The 21,671-nt window shown below is 38.0% G+C and overlaps 2 long non-coding RNA genes across 3 annotated transcripts in view; both read right to left on the bottom strand.

The window, feature by feature from the left end:
* Nucleotides 1–8,860, bottom strand: part of LOC103347827 (uncharacterized) — a 46,754-nt gene extending 37,894 nt beyond the window's left edge. The window contains exon 1 of the long non-coding RNA XR_001793062.3: nt 8,203–8,860. This is a non-coding gene — a long non-coding RNA (uncharacterized lncRNA). The remainder of the gene's footprint in view (nt 1–8,202) is intronic.
* A 6,145-nt stretch (nt 8,861–15,005) lies between these two features.
* LOC127489385 (uncharacterized) overlaps nt 15,006–21,671 on the bottom strand; it is a 133,513-nt gene continuing 126,847 nt past the window's right edge. For both annotated transcript variants that reach the window (XR_007917330.2, XR_011386942.1), the window contains 3 exons: nt 18,224–18,374; nt 16,852–16,996; nt 15,006–15,125 (listed from right to left, as the gene is read on the bottom strand). This is a non-coding gene — a long non-coding RNA (uncharacterized lncRNA). The remainder of the gene's footprint in view (nt 15,126–16,851; nt 16,997–18,223; nt 18,375–21,671) is intronic.

The following is a 21,671-nucleotide window of genomic DNA, read 5'->3' as shown; positions in this document are numbered from 1 at the left end:
GATGTTTCTTTCTCCAGATCTGGGAGGTTCTCTATTGTTATATCATAATGAAGGTCTTCTAATCCTTTCTCTCTTTTCACACCTTCTAGAATACCTAGGATCCATTAAGTTGGGTTGTTTGATAGAATCTTGTAAATCTCCAACCATGATTTTTAATTTTCTAATTTCTTCTTCTAATATTTGGTCTGAATGTATTATTTCCAGAAATTTGTCTTCTTGTTCTAATATTCTTTCTTATGTCTCATCCATTCTATTGCTAATACTTTCCACTGCATTTTTATTTGATGTATTGAAGTCTTCATTTCCAGTATTTCATTCTGGCTTCTCTTTAAAATCTCAAATTCTTGGGATCACTTTTCATTTAGATCATGAATTTGTTTCTGATTGATTCTATGTAATCTATTAATTTTCTGAATTCCTTTTCTGAAATATCTTGATCTCTTCTTTTTCAGCCTCTATTTTTGAGGAGTTTTATCATTCCTTTGGAGAGTTCATGGAGTCTTCATTATTCTTATTAAATTTTTCCTTTTATCTTTGGCATTTCTGGCTGATTTTATCTTTAATTTCTGATTTTGTGCCTGTGGTCCAGTTTCCCTATGCTACGAGCTTCTAATGTGTCTGTGCCTTGCGAGTAGAAGCACGCAGGCCCATCTCCTGGAGCCTTGTTTAGTTCTAGATCATGATGGAGGCAGGTACCAGGGCATTGGTGCACTAAGCCCTGCCTACTGCGGCCAGGTTTGCTTCTCACCGGTGCATGAAATGCACTCAGGGTTTCGCTGTTTAGGACTACTCCTTGTTTTACAGCTTGCCTGGTGGGGAGGTAATCACTCTGAAATGTGATCCTCATTCCCGGGTGGGGGGTGTTGCGAAGTTGATGGTGTGTGTATGGGAGGCAAATGCTGCAACCCCAGCTTACTCTCAAAAATGTAAACAAGCAATATGGTTTCTCCTCACCGGCTGTAGGTCCAGTTGAGGGGAGGGGGAGACATAGGTAGACCATGGAGTACTCAACCGCTCTGCTTGCTCCCCTCTTATTTTTTGCTCCCCTATAATTTCTCCTCTTTCCTGCTTGGAGCTTTAAACTCAGTTCACCAAGCTTCCCTGCCTATAGCTCTCCGCAGCTCCATGGACTTTTACCTGGTTCACTGGGGGTGGCAGTGCCAGTCTCCTCATTCAGTCTCTCCGCTGCAACCCCGCCACTTCTCCTTCCTCTTTACTCCCTTGGTGTGGACCTGAGCAGGACCTGAGCAGTCTCTGGGGGACTCCTGGGCTGCTCTGCATGGACTTCTTTCTGTTCTGTCACTGGCTTGTATCCGTTCTGCTTATTAACTATCTATTTTTTCCCTGTGTGACTCGGAATGTCCTGTTGCTAAACCACCATCTTGGGTCCCCAGAGGTACTTCTTTACATATGCAGATACCAACAGAAAGCTGAACTATCACTAACAAATAGAGAACCATGAGTAAAATCAATAGTAATTGACTCTAAAGAGTGACTATTAAAATTTGCTTGATAAAGAAGTAAAGTGGGCCAGTGCCATGGCTCACTTGGTTAATCCTCTACCTGTGGTGCTGGCATCCCATATGGGCACCGGGTTCTAGTCCCAGTTGCTCCTCTTCCAGCCCAGCTCTCTGCTGTGGCCCGGGAAGGCAGTGGAGGATGGCCCAATGACTTGGGCCTCTTCACCCGCGTGGGAGACCAGAAAGAAACACCTGGCTCCTGGCTTCAGATCCGTGTATTTCAGGCCATAGCGGCTATTTGGGGGGTGAACCAATGGAAGGAAGACTCTCTCCCTCTCTCTCTCTCACTATCTAACTCTATCTGTCAAATAAATGAAAAAAAGATAAAGAAGTAAAGTCTTTTTTAAAAATTTATTTATTTACTTGAAAGGCAAAGTTACAGAGAGAAAGAGATCTTCCATCCACTGTTTACTCCTCAAATGGCCTCAACTGCCAGGGCTGAGCTGATCTGAAGTCAGGAGTCAGGAGTAACTTATGGGTTCCCCACGTGGATATAGGATCCCAAAGACTAGAGCCATCTTTCACTGTTTTCCCAGGTGCATAATCAGAGAGCTACATTGGAAGAGGAGCAGCTGGTACATGAACCAGTGCCCATATGGGATGCTGGCATGGCAGGCTGTGGCTTAAGCTGTTGCACCACCATGCATGCCCCTAAAAATATTCTTAAAGAAACTCAGTGGAATACAAAGGCACACAGACTGACAACTGCAATACATTACAAATACAATACATGAACAAAATTAAATTTCAGCCGAATGATAGAAACCGCTAAATGAGAAAGAAGAGAATTAGGCAAGAGAGAGAAATCAAAGTGATACAAATTGGAAAGAAGGAAGTCAAATTATCCCTGTTTGCAGATAATGTGATCCTATATGTAGGGCAAAAAAAAAAAGACTCCACTAAGAGGCTGTTGGAACTCATAAGAGAGTTGGTAAAGTTGCAGAATATAAAATCATTAAACAAAAATCAATAGCCAGACAATGCCATGTCTGAGAAAGTACCTGTAAGATCAGTTCCATTCATGAGAGCTACAAAAAATTTAAATACCTTAGAATGAATTTAATAAGAAGGTAAAGGAACTCTACAATGAAAATTACAAAACAATAAAAAAATAAAAATAAAAAGACATGAAAAATGGAAAAAATCTTCCATGTTTGTGGATTGGAAGAATTAGCATCACAAAAATGTCAAAACTACCAAAAGCAATTTGCAGAGTCAATGCAATCACAATCAAAATACTAATGCCACTCTTCTCAGATGTAGAAAGAAATGATGCTAAAATTCATATGGAAACAAGACACCCTGAATAGATAAAGCAATCTTAAACAACAAGAACAAAGCTGGAGGCATCACAATATCAGTTTTCAAGACATACTACAGGGCTGTTATATTCAAGAGACTGGTACTGGCACAAAAATAGACATGTAGACCAATGGGACAGAATAGAAATGCCAGAAACCAATCCACACCTAAGTAATTTTTGACAAAGGAGCTAAAAATCAATCCCTGGAGAAAGGTCAGTCTTTTCAACAAATGGTGCTGAAACGTTGGATCTCCACGTGCAGAAGTATGAACAGACCCTTACATTACAGCTGATGCAAAATTCAACAAAAATGCATCAAGGATATAAATCTATGACCTGATACCATGGAATTACTAGAGGAAAAATTTGGGGAAACTGCCAGACATAGGTCTAAGTAAAGGCTTCTTGTAAAAGACCCCAGAGGCACAGACAATAAAAGCATAAATAGACAAATAGGATTACATGAAGCTAATAAACTGCTGCACTACAGAGGAAATACTCAACAAAGTGAAGAGGTAACTGACAGAATGGGATGAATTATTAGCAAACTATACAACTTATAAAGCATTAATATCCAGAATCTATAAATAGCTCAAAAAACTCAACAACAATAAATCAAACAATCCAGTTAAGAAATGGGCAAAATATTTGAACAAGTATTTTTCAAAAGATGAAATTCAAATGGACAACAGACACATGAAACAATGTTAACATTCACTAGTCATCAGGGAAATCAAATAAAAACCACAATAAGGTTTCAATTCACCCCATTCAGAATGCCTAGCATACAGAAAAAAAAAATAAGTAATGGCAAGGATGCAGGGGAAAAGATACCCTAATCCACTGTTGGTGGAATGAAAACTAAAACAGCCATTGTGGAAGACAGTATGGATATTCGTCAGAAATCTGAAAATAGATCTCTCATAAGACCCAGCCATCCTACTCTGGGAATTTACCCAAATGAAAGGAAATCAGCATATGAAAGGGTCAGCTGTAGTCCCATATTTATTGCAGCTCAATTCACAAGAGCTAAGATCTGCAATCAATCCAGTTGTCCATCAACTGACTGGATAAAGAAAGTGTGGTATATATATACACTATGGAATACTATTCAGCTGTATAATAGAATGAAATCCTACCTTTCACAACAAAATGTATGTAATAAAAGTCATTATTCTTAGTGAAATAAACCAGTCCTAAAAAGAAAAAAGATCATGTTTTACCTGATCTGTAATACAGGACAAAATGTAAGGTATATGAGCAAAACTGACATATTGATATTTGATTATTATTTATAGCCTTTGTCTCTACTATTGAGGAACAATGTTTTTTTTTCTTACTGTTTGTTGAATTCTTTATTTAGTTGAGGTTCAAGTATATGATTATAAAATAATCATAATGAAAGTATATCATTGTAAAAATTAAAAGGTAAGAAAGGAAGGAGTAGGGAGAGTGAAGTCATGGGAGGAAGGGTAGGATAGGAAGTATCACTAAATCTGTATATGAGCATATCCCTAATTCTATATATATGAAATAAATGAAATTTGTTCAGCTTATATAAATAAAAATTATAAAGAGTGAAATTTTGGAGGTACAGACTATAGAAAGAAATGAAAAGTTTGATACAATGCTTCCATAACCTGTACATTCAAGGAATATAAGTCACTGCTTATTTCAATTAGAGGAGCAAATCTAAATCAATCAATTAATCAAAAGTCTGAGGATTATGAACACCATCAATCAAGCAATACAAGAATTTAATGCATCTCAAGGAGAGCAAAGATTCAGAAAGAGGAAGCAAGTTTAAAGAAATAATAAAAGAAAGCTCAAATCTGAAAATCAAAATACACATCTATGTCCATGAAGACTGAAGAACTTCAAACTAATTAAATATAAAGAGCTCTTCACTAAAACATATTGTCATCCAACCTTCAACAATCAAAAGCAAAGAGAATTTTTAAAGCAGTAAGAGAGAGACAACTTGTCAGATACAAAGGATCCCTCATCCTGGTAGGATTATCAGCAGATTTCTCACCAGACCAAGAGAGTCGGTAGGAACAACCAAACTACTGAAAGAATTTTTTTATAAATCTGTCAGCCAAGATACTATCACTGGCAAGACTCTCCTTCATAAATGAAGCAGAGATACCAATGTGTCCAGGGAAACAAAAGCTATGGGAGATTATGACCATTAGACCTTCCAAATAGAACTTCTAAAATGTTTTGTAATTGGAAATGAAAGGACTCCAACATAAATGAAACACATAAAAGTATAATATGGGGCCGATGCTGTGGCATAGTGGGTAAAGCCTCTGCCTGTGGCAACAGCATTCCATATTGGTACCGAATTGAGTCCTGGCTGCTCCACTTCCTATCCAGATCTCTGCTAATGTTCCTGGGAAAGCAGAAGATTTCCCAAGTACCTGGGACCCTGCCCCCACATGGAAAACCTGGATGAAGCGACTGGCTCCTGGCTTCAAATTCTCCCAGTTCCATCCAGCAGTAATGACAATTTCAGTAGTGGATCAGCAGATGCAAGTTTATTCTCTCTCTCTCTCTAACTCTACCTTTCAAACAAATAAATAAATCTTTAAAAAGTATAATAATAATTACAAAGGTAAGGACCTAGCAGAGTTCAGAATTATCTAAAACTAATGGTGGCACATAAATCATGTTCAACTCTGGCACAGAGTTAAACAACAAAAATATTAAAAATCATTATAGAATTAAAAATCATTAATAATTATTAATTGACAAAAGTGTATGAATGGTATAAATTTTGACATCAAGAATATTAAATGTGGGTGGAAAAGTTAAAGTACAGAAATTTATGTATGATCAAATATAAGTTTTATTATCTTAAAGTAGAATGTTACAACTCTAAGAAGTTTTGTTTAAACCTGATAATGATCACAAAGGAAAAATTTGTAGACACATTAAAGATGGGAAGGTAATCAAATCATATAAATATAGAAATCATCATATCATAAAGGAATAGGGCTAGAAAGAAAGAAATGAACTGTAAAACAGACAGAAAAATATTAACAAAATAGCAGTAGTGAGTCTCTACCTATGTTTTTTTTCTACTGAAAATATTATGAAAACTTATTATAGAATCCACACATGCTAGCAGTATTATGTTTTTTCAGGTGTTGTAAAACTTGTTCTGTACACTTATGGACCATATGACTTTTGTTATCATTATTCAATCAACATTGTAACACAAAGTAGTCACAAGAAAGGCAACTTATACCTGCTGTTGGTGTGTATGTTAATTAGTATAGCCACTAGGGAAAACAGTTTGGATATTTATTAAAAAGTTAGATATAAAGCTGTCATATATCCACCAATACCATTATTGGATATATATCCAGAAAAGATGAAATCATCATATCAAAGAGGTATCTGCTCCACCTTGTATATTGCAGGACCATTCACAATACCAAAGACATGAAGCAACCAAGGTGTCCATTATGAGAAGAATGGATAAAGAGAATGTAGAATATGTACACAATGAATACTCTTGAGCCATAAAAAAAAAGAATGAAATTATGTTACTTGCAGCAAAAATGGATGACATTGGAAGGTGTAATGGTAAGTAAAATAATGCAGACACACAAAAGATCTCTGTGAGTGAGATCCCAGTGGAAAGAACAGGTCTTCAAAAAAGGAGGTACCTTTCTCTGAAGGGAGGAGAGAACCTCCACTTTGACTATGACCTTGTCTAAACAAGATAAGAATCGGAGAACTCAGAGGGCTTCCATAGCCTTGGAAACTCATGACTGGAGCATAGGGAGATTACTGATGCCATAGACAGGAGTGTCAATTGGTAAAGTCAACAACAGGAGTCACTGTGCACTTACTCCTCATGTAGGATCTCTGTCCTTAACGTGCTGTGCTTTGAGATTTAATGCTATAACGAGTACTCAAACAATATATTTCACTTTGTGTTTCTATGTGGGTGCAAACTGTTGAAATCTTTACTTAATGCATGCTAAACTGATCCTCTGTGAAAAAAAAAAAAAAAAAAAGAAATTATCAACTCCCAACTTGACTCTCACTGGGATTAAACATGACAATAGGTCTGCTCTGATTTCATCATCATTTTAAAAAAATCATCTATTATTTTTCACTTTATGTTTCTGTGTGGGAGCAAACTGTTGAAATCCTTACTTAATGTATACTAAGCTGATCTTCTGTATATTAAGATAATTGAAAATGAATCTTGATGTGAATGGAAGGGGAGAGGGAGTGGGAAAGGGGAGGGTTGTGGGTGGGAGGGACGGTATTGGGGGGAAGCCATTGTAATCCATACATCGTACTTTGGAAATTTATATTCATTAAATAAAAGTTAAAAAAAATAATGCAGACACAGAAAGACAAATAAAATATTTTCTCCCAACACATGGAGCTACAAAAACAAAAATAAAAGCAAAAAGTCAATCTAAATACAGGATGTTGATTATTAGAGGCTGGGTAAGGTGAGATTGATGGACTTCTCATACCAAAAATAAGGGAAGCTGAGTGTAATCCATTGTGACAGATATAATAATGAGATGTTAGCAATGGAGAAATCTGGGTGTGGCTTATGGGTTGTGACAATTATATGACAGGAATATAAGATGTTGACATAGTTTAGGCTGGTATGGGGTATATGGGAATTCTTTTACTGCTTCACAATTTTTGTACTGTAAATTTAAAACTAGTCTGAAATACAAAGATTTAAAAAGCAGTCATAGACAATACACAAACAAGTGAATGTGATTTTATGCCAAGAAAACTAAACTAAAAAGGACATTGGACAAATTTGGCTTTGCATGTCATATTTTTAATCCATGATCCAAACCATCCTTGGATAGGTTTCTATAATCTCACATTTGTCTTGATATCGCTTTATATGTCTAAGAGTTTTGATGATATGCCAGACATTGTGTAGACAAAAACCTTAAAGCTTTCCTATGATTATATTTTTCTACAGCAATTATTTCCTTTTTAAAAAATGTTGTTTGGAGATAAAATAAGGGCCTGATTTCTCAGTGCAATTGATGTGTTAGCTTATTACATTTTATTTCAGTTTAGAAATTCAACCTATGCTTACCTCTGTTTCTATGGATTTATTCCCCTTAAATACCTTATTAAAAAACCCCAGTGATATGTTTCCCTTTGGCCTTGAAATCTATAGATTCTTTTATCAGCTTCAGTAATTTACAGCCCGTATTCTAGACTCTGACCTGAAACAGCTTCAAAATCTGGAAAATGACTTGATGAACAGAATGGCATTGTTTGAGGTAGGCACCTTCCTATGAAAGATCTTTTTCTTTCCCCTAAGTAAAATGAGATGTGATGATTTCATTTTGTCTTTGAAACTGTCAGTCTTACCTATCCAGTGTCCATGCAGCTCTAATATTCAGTAAACATTTGTGAAGAAAGCAATCCATACATTTGAATCTTCTTTGTTTCCAATGTGGTTTTCTATCCTGGTGTCACTACTAAAAGCTTTTCTCATTACCCTTTCCTACAGTAAAGTCACTCATCTTGGCACAATACTAGGTAGGCGCCCAGAACAGCCAAATTCTCTCAGGAAACCAAATGAATAGTGACCATCGTGGGGAAATTAGGCACATGAGGCAATTCAAAGATGGCGCCCAGAGGAAGTAAGGTGGGCGGAATCCAATGTTGTTTACCATCAAAGCTAATTGGCCACGCAACATCAGGGGAAGTGACGACAACTGATGACGAGTATATAGACATATGGCTAGTCCTATAAAAATTGCCCCGTAAAATGACGGTTTTCTTATGCCCTGCCCCAATGACTCTGCAGTTTTGTGCTTTAAAAGGCTCTGTTACGTGCAAAATAAAGTCCCTGCTTGACTTGGCTCCCCGCTGCGTCTGCTTATCTCCGGGTTCTCTAGGCTGGGAAATGGGCGAGCGGTGCACTTACCTTTCCTTGAACCCAGTCCATCCTCGTACGGGTGGACTAAGACCCTGCAACCATCAATTTATTTAAAGATAACTCTACACACTGGAATACTGTGTCAACTATTCCTAATTCTTGATGTATTCACATTAATTGATATCATTAAATGTATAATTTATATATGTATACATATAAGCATATATAATTACATATATAGAGAATTTCTTAAGTCCATAAAACAAATATATACCTTTATGTGGTTAGGAATTTTATTGCCTAATTTTTATAATTAAATTTTTGAACCAAAAGATGTGACTCCTTTACATTGACTATTGAAATTTTTATTTGGAAAGTTTAACTCAATCAGTTTTATATATCTAAACATTTTAGTCATGCTAGCCTAGTGAGCAAAAACAGAAGATCCTATAAATTGCTATGTATTAATTACTGATTGATTCAGTATTTTTATTTATCACATTAATATTTGAGAGTTACTGAATGAAATTATAGGGTATCTTGATTAACAGACTGAATCCATTTGTGCTTTCATGAACTTTAAGCTTTGATGAAATGAAAAAATCATTATTTTTCCTATTTTTGTTCAATCTGTAAATTGTCTCTCCTTGTCTTTGGCTCAGGCTGTCTCTAGATCCTACATCCTTTTCTAGTAATTTATGAGGCATTTGAAGTTTTCATAAATTTTTATATTTCTATTCTTTGTTGGGATTATTCTGAAAAAGTTCTCTTTGCTAAGATTTAAAAAAGCCAGGCACCTATATTCATTGCTGACACTGTTATGCTTAAATCTTGTAATTTAATAGTTAGGTATAATTGTGGCAGTGACCCAAATTTCTCTCCTTATCCAAATAGCTAACTAATTATCTCAACATAGTGCCTTAGATGTATTAATTTTATTCACTGATTTGAAATGCCTTTATTACTACCAAGTATTAAAAGTGGATGTGTACTCAGATGTTATTATGGAGCCTATTCTCTATTTTGAGGTCTTTAAAATATATTTTAATGACCACAGATTTATAATGCATTTTAATAACTGGAAACTTTGATTTTTTTTTTCTTTTTGGTCAAGTTATTAAAATACATAGGAGTTTTTTGAATCACATGAGATTTGGGCTTAGAGTGACAGATTCATATAGAGATAATAAGGATAATGGGGAGAGGAAATATCTCGAGTAATTCAATTAATATTTTAAAGTGAACATTGGTAAAGCAATCAGGTGTGAAAGTGAATGATCTGTATGACTGGAGATAAAACTGGAAAGTAAGCTAAGGTGATAGAACGAAGAACCTTGTTGGGCCATTTGTCAGATGACTCAATGCTGTTTGCTCTAACAAATTTTCCCAAATCTCTGTGGCCCTAACACAATAAAAATTTAATCTTCATTCATGAAAAAGCCACTGTGTCTCAAATGGCTGGTCCTGAGGGATCTCGTCTATTACTGAGCTTGGCTATCCCTGTGTCACTTTTTTTCTGATCCACCTTAGGGTCTTTCATCTGCTCAGATATGGTAAGGGAGTGAGAGTATGGAAGAATTCATGGGAAATTTTAGGAGTTAGGGATAGTAAGGGCACACAATTTTATTTTTATAAAGATTTATTTCTTTGAGGGAGGGAGAGAGGGAAGAAAAAAGAGAGAGAGAGAGAGAGAGAGATCAATTGATCTTTCATTAACTGGTTCACTCCCCAAAAGCCCATAACATACAGGACTAAGTCAAGAACCCATAACTCCATCCAGGTCTACCACATAGGTGACACAGATTCAAGTACTTGGGCTACCTTCCCAGAGGTGTAAGCAGGAAGCTGGATTGGAAGCAGAGTAGCAGGGAGTCTAACCTCATTCTGATATGGGATGCAGACATCTCAAATGGCTGCAAAGCCCAAAGGGACACAATGCCTTCTCCCCATTTTTGATTTTTTTAATTTTTATTTTTTAAAAATTATATAGTAGTATATATTATTATTATATATAAATAAATTTTTCATATCTTTCACACTAAATTGCTAAATGCTAGGGTCCTGCCACCTGAAAGTACAGTGTTGTTTGACATAGAAAAAAATCATCAGATGTTTGCTAGCTTAATGAATTAACACTGAGCATAATATTGTTATTGAGCATGGTATTGAAGTAGGCAGGCATACAGGCTAAAACTGATTAGATTTATGAACTGGAAGACCATGGCCCTGTGTGGCCTCATTCCCCTACCTGACCACACCTGGGTGCCTGTGCCCACCAGCCAATCAGGTTAATTAACCACTCCCCTTTGGAAGTGGGTTAGAAGCCAGGACACAGTGTGGCCCGGCCCATCTCTTCTTCCCTGGCCTCTCGCCAGGACAGGGCTTGCTGTAGCCCTGTGCCTCCAGGGCGCATGGCCTTCAGGCCATGTGCTCTAGGCTTACTGGCCTAGATGCTCATCCACATGACTGGTTCCTGGTGCTCGGTATGAACCCCTATTTACCTCTCCCTCTTAAATAAAACTCTCACTCTCCTATGCATCTTTCTCACTAAACAAAAGCCTAAAATGTATCATGCTGCCTCATTTATCTGTGCCTGTATTTAGAATTCTTCTCTAAATATTAGGCAAGAACCTTCTTGGACGTATTAATATTGGGGATTTATTAATAAGCATATTGTGAAATTGTACAGCACCCCAAATTCTGGTAGCACATGTGGCACCCCAGATAGCACATCTGGGGAACTTTGAAGGGCCACATTTCAGTGTAAATTTTAGGGGGTCATGTCCGATTTCAGTATTATGCTATTTTTTAACAGATCCTGGTATCAGGCTCAATGAAGGCTCGATAAATTGCAAAATTTGGACTAAAAAGTTAATTTGGAAAATAATCTTTAATAAATCTCAACAAGAAATGTGAATGGTCTTAAGAATGTAGAGCTGAAACGGCAGATTTAGAATCAACGAAGTTTTTAGAGATTGAGTAAAAAGCGATTTTTCACCCATTGGTGATAATGAAGGAAGGCCCTTTGAGTTCCAGTTTGTAGGACGACCTGCCTTTGATAATGTTGATAATGTAGAGGAATATAGGAAGCTGAATAGATTTAAGTGGAAAAGTAGAATAATGTGCACATTGTGGAACAAGCTGTGCTCAAGGCACCCGTAGAATAATGTGCCATAGTTTCTATGATCTTCATGTTGTGAAGTCTGTGTGGTTCTTTGTAAATGGTAGGGGGCCTATTATAATAGTGAGTTGTAATATATTTCTTCTGCTTTAGAATGAAAAGCCTCTTCGCATTTTAAAATATAAAATTATGAAAGTCTGAAGTCCAGAGTTATCCTATAGACCAATGTCCCTTTAAAGGGTTGAGATAAACAGAGCAGGGGTTACGAAGCAGGCTGAGTCATATACAGCCCTCGGTTGCCTCCCAACTCTCACACCCAGTCCTTCAGGACTAGAAGGGGGACCTTACACTCTTTAGTTCCTTTGTTATGACCCATATCCGAACTTTTCTCATGACTGCCATGTCAACTTCCCACCATTTCCACCACTTCCCATTCTGACTTGGATGATCTGACTTCCTTCCCTCAGGGCTCTTTGTTACATTGTCTTCATTGCATGGAAGTATTTTACTTTCATTCTAGGTATTTATATTTTTGGTCAATCTCACTAGTAGATTGCAAAGTTTTTGTTTGTTTATTGCCTTTTGAAGGACAAAACTATTGTTTGTTTAGCTATGGATAATATGGAAATATCTGTCAGAATGTCTAAAATTTATGTTGTACCTCAATATTTATATTCTGAATTCACCTAGATTATTCAGGAATTTGTTATGTATACATCCAGAAGAAGAGCATTTTGGTCTAAGGAATGTCAGATGGACAAAAGTGATAGGTGTTAGAGGAAAAACAGGAAATTGCATTTTCTTATTCTTGCATTTTCACCTGAGGGTACTTGATATACAGTAAACAAGCTCTCTCTGCATTTTACACATTTCTACTCAGGGTGGGAGAACCAGGTTATCCAGGTGATAAGTTTTGAGAAAGGAGACCCAAGTCTGAATGAGCAAATTTCAATACTGCTCTTTTGTTTTATGCAGTTTCTATTGGTCTCAGATCTTTCTGGCTGCAGAGAAGGTACATTATACTTTCCTTGCCTGGTTTCTGAAGTCAGGCTCTTTCTCCTTTAGGGAGGCCTGAAATTGAACCTGATTATGAGGGCTAGGAAGAGTAAAGGGGCTGATACTGAGGAGTACCCACAAGCCTATTTGTTTAGTCATTGTCCAGAGGCCACATTCTCTAAGCAACTCCATCAGAAATAGAATTGGCACTTTGATAATAATTTTCGTTATCTCACTTTTCATTGATTCCAAAGTCAGAGGAAGGACTACAGTTGGCAGAATTCTAGGATGATCTCCAAGAATTTCTATCCCCCCTCCTTCCCCTGGTGTACATAACTTTCCTCATATCTGGGACTTCAAATAGGATGGATCTGATTGGGCTTATGCAGTTTACCTTAGATAGGGAGAAAATTCACAGGGGCATGACATAGTCACATGAAAGCAAGTACTTTTTGCCTAAGTTGTTGCAGAAAAGAAAACTAGAGATTCAAGTTGTAAGAAAGACCAAATACTCCACTGCTGGCTTGCAGGTGAAGGGGTCTGTTTATCAAAGCATACATATGGCAGCCGGGAATTGATAGCTGCCCTCAGTTGGCAGCCAGGAAGGAAACTGTAACCTCAGCCCCACAACAGTGAGCAAATGAGTTAGGTCGACAGCGTTCAGAAGGAGATTCACTCTGTTATCCTTTGTATGAAAAACTCAGCCAAAACATGCTGTTGATTTCAGCTTTGAGGTATCTTTGGCAAAAGGAAAACCCATACAAACCTTCTGACATATAGAACTGTGACCTAATAAATGCTATTTTAAGCTTCTCATTTATACATGTGTAGTTTAAAAACTGGAAAATTCTGGAACAATAGAGACACAGGATAATTTTTTAAAATATTTTTAAGCTCTCACATAAAGACAGACATGGAAGTTGAAAAGTGAAACAGAAGACTCATCAACAACATTTACAACAAAACTAAGTGTAGCTGTTGTTCTGGCACAATAATTCACTGTTTGATGTGTTCTCATACTACCAGAGCACCTGGGATTGGGTCACTGTTCTACCCTCCATTCCAACTTTCTGCTAATGCGCACCCTGGGAGGCATCAGGTGATGACTCAAGAGGTTTGTGCTTGCCACCCTTATGAGTTACCCAGATTGAGTTCCTGGCTTCAGCCTGGCCTAACCCAGACTACTGTGGGAATTTACAGAGTGAACTAGTAGACAGGAGATCTCTCTGTATCTTTCTTTCTCTCCCCTTCCCCAATTTTTCTGCCTTTCCAGTAATAAAATTAAATACATAAATTTTTAAGAAAACAACTTTAACAAGACAATTCCCTGTGAACTATAGATATAAGCGATAGGAACAAAATCATAGCAGAAAAACCCATCTGGTTTATGCATCTGTTAAGAAGGAAAGAGGTGGGCATTGAGCTGTGGCAGTTTAAGCCATAGCTTGTGATGCCTGCATTCCATATCAGAGTGCTTGTTTGAGTCCTGGCTGCTCTGCTTCCAACCCAGATCCCTGCTAATACACATGGGAAAACAAGAAAGTTCAAGTAGTCGGGCCCTAGTCACTCATGTAGGACCTGGATGTAGATTCCAACACCTGGCTTCAGCCTGTGCTAGACTTGGCTGTTGAAGCCAACTAGTGAATGGAAGATTTCATTCTCTCTCTGTTACTTTGCCTTTCAAATACATAAATCTTAAAACAACAACAACAACAACAACAACAAGGAAGAAGGGGGATAGCAACTGGGCTTTTGATAGTGACAAGGTCTGTTTGACAAGTGAAAACTTATCAGTGGACCCTAAAAGGGCAGGGTGACCCTCATTCCTCCTGTCCTGTCGGGGTGGGAGAAGGCCAGAGTGCTTCCAACTGTTTTCCTCATCCACTGCAGAATATGTTCACAGGTACCTTTAATCTAGAACTTAATGTTCCTCAAGTATGGAACTTTATTTATTTATTTGATAACACCTTCCATTTTTTCTGTTATTTCTATCCATACTTAATGGATTAATCTAATTCTCTTGCCCCTTTTTAATTTTTGCTTTTGTCTTTTGTCATGTATTTTAGCATTGCATGCAAAACTGCTATTTATTTTTTCAGTTGGTTTCATATTTTTGATTTCCAAGAACACCTAATTTTCCTTGAGTACCAAACCTACTCATATGCATGTCTTACCTTCTCTTTATTCCCTTAGGTTATTATATATGATTTATTGTTGTCGCCCTTGTTCTTCTGTATTCTTTGTTGTATGAACATTCTTCATTTTTTCTCTGAGTTCCTTTTATGAGTTTCACTGTAGAAATTTGGGAGATTTAGAAAAACAATAAAAATAACCCCTTCATTCCTACATAAATTCAGATATGACTGAGAAATAAAATATAGAAGGCAGATAAATGGAGATCAAAGTGACCTTTTAAAAATCTTTAGTTTCATTTTTATTTGAAAGTAGAGATAAAGATGTGGACAGAGGGATTTTCTATCTACTGGGTTACTCTCCAAATGCCAACACCAGCCATGACTGGGCCAGGCCAAAGCCAGTCACACAGAACTCCATCCAGGTCTCCTGTGTGGGTTGTAGAGACCCTATTACTTTACCCACCATCTGCTGTCTCCCATAGTGCACATTAGCAGGAAGCTGGATTGGAAAAAGTGCAGAGACATTAACCATGCATTCTGATATGGTCAAGTTGAGGTTTTTTAAGAAATTCATTTTTAATTTAAAGTATGTTAATTTGATTTTAAAAAGTTAAATAGCAAACACCTGTTAATAAAGGTGTTAAATAATAAATAAAATTGACTTGCATCATTGAGTTGACATTTTGGGACAGAATTGTGGTAAATGTATTTGTTCAGCCTGCCACATATAACTACAGGTTTGAGCTGAACTTCAGAGAAGACTATTTTCCCCTAACCCCCAAAGCTTGGGGAGATGATAGCACTCTCTCAGAGCTCATTTCTACACAGGTTATATTTATATGAAGCATACTTGCTCTTTATGTCTATTGCTTGCTTCTTATCAAAATTATTGTCCCTCTATAGGTAGGCTCCAAGTCTTCAGAAAATATTTCCTTGAAGGAAAGGTTTGGAACAACCAAAATTGTTAACCTTGTAAAAAGGAGTTGTGGGATGAAGGTGGTAACAGTAAAATTTCACTACTTGTTGCCTGTATATTGATGAGCTATATTTATGATTAAAATGAAATGCATTTGTTTAAGATAATTAACAAATATAAATTTATCCTTGTGAACTATTTTGCATTAAAACACAGACAAGAAAGGAAGAAGGGAGAGATTGAAAAAGGACTTCTTGATATTACAGACTAGCCTTAGGTACCTCAACACTGTCATCAGCAGTGATTATATTGATGATGTCAGTAATGATAATGGTGATCAAAACCCTAACTACCATCAGTTTTGCTTGGATTTGAATATTGTTTGGATTTTTCTGCTCACCTAGCCAATACCTCACCTTTTCTGTGAATTCTAACTAAGCTTTCCTCAAGTTTCTTTGCCAAATACCAATGTAGTTCATACACTCAACCTTAAGATGTAACAAAATTCAGTGCAAAAGCCTGGCTTATGTAACTTTGAATTCAGACCTTGACAACCAGACAAGATTTATCTCATGCATATGTATTAATTTTAAGTGCTTTTCTGTAACAGTCATTTGACATTTAATATACCATAATTGTATTATTAAATTTAAATGCATATTTGCAATTCTAAAAGCACTACTGAACTTTATGGGTGAAAAAATACCTTCTCCTTCACCTTGCTTCCTTAGCATCCCCCAGCTCTTCTCAAAGCTTTATCTTCCCTGCTACCTTCACCACCCCCCTCACCCCCACCCCGCCAACCTCTGATTCTCTGCTCACTTTCCTTTCCATTTTTTAACAGTTTCTCTTCTGCTCTCCTTGTAACCCACATGCACTCACTCAGGTGCATCTTTCTCCTGTGTGGAAATGTCCATTGCTCCTGCATCTGCAATCAGGCCCTCATGCTGTCAAATCCATCACTCACCTGTGGAGCAGTTCAAAGGTGTTGCAGTGACTTTTGCTCATCCCCCATGAGCATTCTTCATGGTCCCAGGAAGCACTTTTCAAACTTCAAAGTGACTGTCACTGAAGAAGTCACCATCAGTAGTAATGAGCCGCTGATGATAATACTTTCAGGAAAGGAAGAGGAGGATTATAGACTACGTGAAGTCGTAAGAGGAACTTGTATAAACTCCGAGACTCCCCTTTCTTCTGAACATAGCATCTCTCTCTCTAATGTCTAATCAAAAAGTACTTCTAGATTCTAACTTTCCACTGAAAAACACTTTAGTTAGACCTTTTTTTTTTCCCACAGGCAGAGTTAGACAGTGAGAGAGAGAGAGAGACAAAGAGAAAGGTCTTCCTTCTGTTGGTTCACCCCCCCCACAAATGGCAGCTACAGATGGTGCGCTGCACTGATCTGAAGCCAGGAGCCGGGTGCTTCCTCCTGCTCTCCCAAGCAGATGTAGGGCCCAAGGACCTGGGCCATCCTCCACTGCCTTCCTGGGCCACAGCAGAGAGCTGCCCTGGAAGAGGAGCAACCGGGATGGAATCTGGCGCCTCAACCAGGACTAGAACCCGGGGTACTGGCGCCACAGGTGGAAGATTAGCCTAGTGAGCCTCAGCGCCGGCGTACTTAGACCTTTTCTAATACCAAGCATGAATGAGTTTTAGACTTTGTTAATGCAACGCCACCATTTTTACCAGAAAGGAAAGAGAGACTCAAATAAGTCTTGGGTCAGTTGACACTAAGACTCTGTTCTATGACTCAGATTTGAGTACTCCCCTATTACTGTCCCCACTCATTCCAATACCTTCGTCCTCATACGATTCATTGGCACATGTGCTTCTGTGCTGTGATTGTAGCCTCTGTGCACTTCCATATGTTGTTTGCATTGCCAGGAACAACCTGTCCAGCTTTCCCCATTGCAGGTGAGGCCTAAGTGTTCTTTAATATGAAGCACAGGATTGCTGGCTCCATCTTCCTCTACTATTTCTCTTCCCTTGTTTGATGTAGGTGACACTCTCCTGTATTCTATCAGCAATGTGAATTTAGTTGTTTTGAAGGTAATCACACGATATTGAATTACCTATTAATTAATCAAGTCTTGTGGACTATAAGCTCCTGCACGCCAGAGTCTGTGCATCATTCAACTTTCAGCTCCAAGCCCCTGTTACAGAGCTTGCCCCAGAAGGGTTTTCAACTGTGTGCTAAATTGAGAAATCAAAGCTGTTAACTCACACCTTTTCATAGGCCCCTTTCAGCACTACTAAGCTCATTGGTGAAGAATATATTTCCCTACATGTTTCCTTGGCATCTGCTAGACTTTTTCCAGGTTTTATTCTCTGTCTCTTACCCGGAGCGGAATTCCCTTTTTCTTTTCCATTTCTTGGCATTCTCTGATCTTCTCTCTGTGGATGATGTTCACTCACTCTCAGCTACTGCTTTTCTTTTCTAGAGGAGAAGCAGTTTCCATTCTATGTGGAAATGCCCAGTGCTTCTATTTACTGAAAAACAACAACAACAACAACAAAAAAAAACAAAACATGTTCCTCAATCAGTCCCTTCCACAGTCATATTTTTCATTCTTTCCTTCTCAAGAGAGAGATCATCCTGTTCTTTCCTGGTCCTCAGTCTTGGGAAGAATTGATTTCGCGAAGAGCTCAGATGCTTTGATTTTACTGATGCCTGTGACCCTCTACAAAAGCTACTCTAGAAAGATTCTCACAGGGCCACGGTTTGAAACAGTCATTATCTCTTTCTTGATCTGCCAAAATTCTTGACCTCTAGACATAAATGAAGAGGTAACAAATATATATTACTGCTTTCCTCATTCAGTATAGAAATTTCCAATATTTCTGTTTATTACAAGAGAGTTTTTGATAATCAGTCCCTCACACAGACATACCTTACCCTGTGGACAAGCTTTAGAACGTTACAGAGACCATCTTAATCCTGATTTTTTGAGTTTGCAACAGGGATAAGTTTTTCAACAGTTAAAGGTCCCTGCCATAGAAAATCCATTTTCCCTCCCAAGGGTGCCCCTCCTCAGAGGAGGATTATACTCCCCATCTGCCTTCCTTTGGCCCAAGAAATGTGTGTAGAGTGATAAGTGTCACTTCTACATAGATATTTTCATTGTTTATCATGATTTATTCTCCTTTTGCTGCATGATTCAGATGAGTCAAGATAGCTGTTGTTCCGTTAACATCATCTGAGGAATGAAGACGACATGGAACAGAACTCCAGCTGACCTACTACAAACATGCAGCGTGAACAAGAAATAACCTTTTTAATGCAAACCACTAGTATCATGGCTATAGCTGAGGCTGTCCTGACAAATACCAATGGGAAGAATACCAGAACACACTTTTATCTGACATGACAGGTGGGAACTGTGGTGCAATGCACTGCTCTTCAACGTGTGTGATGTTCTGTAGTCATGGAAATGCCGTGATTGTTCACCCCAGTGTTTGATCAATGTGCTTGTGTAGCCATGCTGTTGGATGGCTGGAGCATTAGCAGGAGAAGCCCTGGAGACAAAACTGGACTCCTGTCTGTAGTCTCTACACCGATTCTCAAGAAAGGAAGACTACTATGCGATGACAGCTGATTTGAGAGAAAGAATAAAGAGCTTCAATATGAAACCAGGCCAATAATGATAGGTCCCTGGGAACTGCATAATTGCTGTCCAATTTGAAAATCAAGTTTTCATATAATTCATGTTATAATATGTTCTATACTTTCTTCTAGGACAAATAAAACACGACTGATATCATATATCATTTCTCCAGTGGGTCAAGCATATAGAAAAATCTACAAAATGCATAGAGTTTTAATGAAGCTTAGAGAAGTTCATGCATGGCAGACTTACAAATAGTGATTAGAAAAGACAGGCCGACTTAACCTGACACTGAGCTTCAGAGATCAAGAACTGCAAAGACAAACTCACCTTGGGCACTCCATCCGAGATGGCATACTCTCCACAGGGTAAACTGTGAGTTGAAGCTAGAAAGGCATTTATATTCTTCTTAAAATAGCAAAAGAGTTTGTCATTCAACTAGTAGCAGATTTTCTTTTTGCCTTTACACTTGCACATGAAAGCTGCCTTTATATGAGTGTCACCAGCCTGTCTTTTTAGAAATCAGTGCTGCCTTGCCAAATAGATACGTGCATCGGTAAGACTGTCCTTTTTTGCATAAGTCTCATAAATCAACATCACTGAACAATTCCCAGCCTAGGTAGTCTTTTAGATTTAGAATTGAGCAACATAAAAAGAGATGTGGTTGAAAAATCTCTTAAGAAATTCTGTGTGTTTGTTTAAGAGAGTGAGAGTAAGAGAGAAATTGAGTCAGAGAAAAAGTTTCCCTCATTCAGATGCTCTGAGTTATTAGCCAGAAGGTGCAGCAATGCTTGCAGAAGTACAAAGATGGGTTTGCCTTTGTAGCTTTGTGAAGGTTTGCATTTTGTGACCCTTGGATGGCCTCCCATCTTTGATGTTGCCTCAAGTATTCCTGGACTCACTGGTCTCCCTTCAAATGCGTGCTTTTAAGAAAAAGAACATACTGGATATTTTGTCAAAAGAAAATGACCCCTGGATTAATTTCAATAAAAGTAATGGCAACATTAACTTATTGAGTGCCTACTTTGTTCTGGGCACTTTCTAAACACTTTGCTTATAATGGTACAGTCATTCCTGATAGGATTCTATGGAGCTTTATTAGTGAGTTTTTTTTTTTTATAGGAAAGGAAACTGAGCATAGAGCTATTATTACATAATTTGGGCAAGACCGCAGTGGTATTATGTGGAAGTGCAGGATTTGACTCACACAGTACAGCTCCAGGACCCACGTTTCTACAGTAGCGAAACTACAATGTACCAATACCTACAGGCATTGTCAAAGTGAAAAATCAACCCTATAAGTAGGGCTCAGTTCTCTTTGATTGGGAGTGTGGCTATTCCTGCAACATGATCTCAAATGTGGCAGTGCCCTTGATCTCACTTTAAAGTTCTTTGCAAGGTCAGTACTATGTGATGTAAAATCCCGGAAGGGATTCAACGAGCTATGACTTTCAATAGGGATGCACAGTGTACCCAAATGCAGTCTAATACTGAAAAGATCTGTGCTGACTCAGGAGTGCTCCTAGAGGCTGATACTTTGATATTACAATGGTTCTTGGAACATATTCTGGGATGAGGCTGTGTGCAAAGTGTACCCAATTGTCTAGCTGGCAAATGGCACATGGGGAAACAGCTTCTCTCTTTAGCTTGTTTAGTTATCTGCAAAATAAGAGAGATAACTGGTGACATTGTTTATAACTGGTCCTTACACATCAACAAATGATAGCCATTATTAAATTTTGGCCTAAATGTTTGTTGCTGCATCCTTTGCACATGGGTTCCATATTCGAGGATTAGTTTCCAGAGCTTTACTGGAAGCCTTGTAGTGATGAAATGGAACATCACCAAGTTCCCCAAGAAAATAATGATAAGGAAGACAACTTACATTTAAAAATCACTTAAAGAAAGCCTTTCTACCCCTTGATGTTTTTAGATAAATATTTTGCATCAAGCTAGAAATGTACAACTCAGAAAAATATTGTAGAAGCTAGATGATTGTAAATCATGGAAAGAATGAATACATTTGATATGGGTTACATTTGCACATAAGCTCAGAATGCCAGAAGCAGGTATATCCCACAGATCCTGCCTGTTTAAGGAATAGGGGGGCTGTTCACAGGCTTGTCCTTGCCTCTCTCCAATTCCCTCTGTTGCTGGAGCGCAGATTCTCTTCTAAGGACAG

This window comes from Oryctolagus cuniculus, chromosome 2 (assembly GCF_964237555.1).
Source record: "Oryctolagus cuniculus chromosome 2, mOryCun1.1, whole genome shotgun sequence".
In the NCBI taxonomy this organism is placed as follows: domain Eukaryota; kingdom Metazoa; phylum Chordata; class Mammalia; order Lagomorpha; family Leporidae; genus Oryctolagus; species Oryctolagus cuniculus.
Note: the sequence above shows the minus strand (reverse complement) of the source record. Positions and strands in the feature narration are given on the sequence as shown.